Genomic DNA, 2,118 nt, shown 5'->3' with positions numbered 1-2,118 from the left:
TATATATATATATATATATATATATATATATATATATAGTTTTTAACGTCTTTATTGGAGTATAATTGCTTTACAATGTTGTGTTAGTTTCTTCTGTATAACAAAGTGAATCAGCTATACGTATACATATATCCCCATAAGCGTCTCCGAGAACCAATATTTTTAAAGGTCATTATATGTTTAACATAAGCATGACAATGAAGGCAGAAACCTTGAAGGATGGGATTAAGTCATCTAAATACATAAAAATGAAAACTGTGTGTTTCCAAAAATGTTGTGAACAAAATTAAAAGGCAAAAGACAAACTGAGGAAACTATTTGCAACATAAATGGCAATGGAGAAATATCCTCACTATGGAAATAAAGATGGGAAAAGAAAGAGAAATTGAGCATGAAATTGATGCTCCTAAGGGTTCTAGCAGAGGTTGCTGCTTGTCCTCTGATGTCCATTCTCTGCTTTCAGAGTAAGTGAACTCCAGATTTTTAGGTAAGTAGGTTCATGATCTCTCAGAACATAGACTACATCTCCCAGCATCCCTTGCAGCTAGGTGTAGCTGTCAATTTCTGTCCTGCCTCCTGAATTGTGGGTGTGGTTGTGGTGTGCCATTTTGGACTAGGTAGAGGAAGGTCTAGAGACTGCCAAGCAACAAGATGGAAGGAGCTTGAATCTCTGGTACCTTAAAGAGACAGCTGCCATACTAGTTAGCCCTAACCACCAACCAACAGAACGTAGTGTGAGAACATATATCATTTCGCCATCAAACATAACTGTTGAGCTATTACTATTAAAAGAAGAAACCACAAACCACCACTCTTCAAAACCCCAAACCAAAAACCACATGAAAAAGAAAGGCTGGCTCTAACTTTGGGGGACTCTGGTTATCAGGGAGGAAGAGAAACAGTGGGGGTTCGGGGAGGGGCTGGAGAAAATGTAGTCAGACACATGGGGAAAAACAAGGTAACAGTCATGGACACAAGAGAGAAGATGAGTCATCAATGGGCAAACACTTCAAAGAGACAAAGGAACAGTTAGAATGGAGTAAAGGGCATTGTATTTGGCCATGAGATCACTAGGAAACTTAGGGAGCACCATCTTGGGTGACTGGTGGGGACATCGTGAGATTTCAGAGGGTTAAAGCGGGACTAGGTGGTAACTGACACATACTCACTGAGAGACCTGATGGAGGGAGGAGGACAGTGGAAGCCGCTAGGGCATCAGGACAACAATTTCCCGCCTTCTAGGGTGGGAGGACCTGTGGAGTGGAGCTTCTGCCTGATACCGTTCTTCGGCGTTGGCTGCCATTTTAGTTTTCGGATTGCTTTGGGCCAAGTTTGGACAATATAAGAAGTGAAAAGCTTTATTAGTACTGAGGAAGTAGAAAGAGAAGGTAATGATGGAAGGGCCCAGGGAGTTCTGGAGTGTTCCTGAGGAACTAAGACGAAGGGCGGGAACCAGCCTTGTAAATCAGGCGTAGCAAGGCTTGGCCAGCTGGAGGCAATGAGGGCTCCAGAACCAGATAGGCTCGGTTTGGGCTTCAATCTGGACTGTTTATTGTCGGTGTGGCTCTGATCTCTCTGGGTCTGTTTCTCTCTGCCAAATGGAGAGTTTCCTCTTTGACAGAGTTATTGTGGGGGGTCAAAGGAGAGAGTGTGTGTAGACACCAGCACAACCGTAGACAGTTCATAGTCCCCTTTCGCGTTTTGCATTCACTCCTAGAAAGGCACTACAATGTAGTTATTTTTGGACAGTGAAAAAATTTAATATTAATCGTCAAAAATTTATTTAATATTAATCGTCAAAATCTATCATTAAAGGTCGAATTTTGTGAATTTTCCCATCAATTTGAAGCATTACCTTTTTTAAAAAAAATAGCCCATCTGTCTTCCAACCCACGGCATTGTGAGCAAACTGAGTTTCATTGGAGCCAGGAAAGTCCCATTCAGCCGGTGATAACCTCTTACGTTTATATTGCAATTTCGCTTTGCACAGTGGCAGTATCATAGCCAACGAGGTTTATCGGAGGCGCGATTACTGCTGATTGAAAACTTTTCCCTCTACTACAGTTTACACGTCATAAGTCGTTCTTTAGTTGTGTTGTATTTGATTCTGATGCTGGG

The 2,118-nt window shown here is 41.8% G+C and overlaps 1 non-coding gene across 1 annotated transcript; it reads left to right on the top strand.

The window, feature by feature from the left end:
- Positions 1-1,978: 1,978 nt before the first annotated feature.
- LOC114905378 lies at positions 1,979-2,118 on the top strand. The gene has a single exon (XR_003796209.1). It is a non-coding gene; the product is annotated as a U4 spliceosomal RNA (small nuclear RNA).

This window comes from Monodon monoceros, unplaced genomic scaffold, assembly GCF_005190385.1.
Source record: "Monodon monoceros isolate NGI ecotype Baffin Bay Population unplaced genomic scaffold, NGI_Narwhal_1 Super_Scaffold_21, whole genome shotgun sequence".
Classification (NCBI taxonomy): Eukaryota; Metazoa; Chordata; class Mammalia; order Artiodactyla; family Monodontidae; genus Monodon; species Monodon monoceros.
The sequence above is the reverse complement of the archived record's forward strand: the minus strand, read 5'-3'. Positions and strand labels throughout refer to the sequence as shown.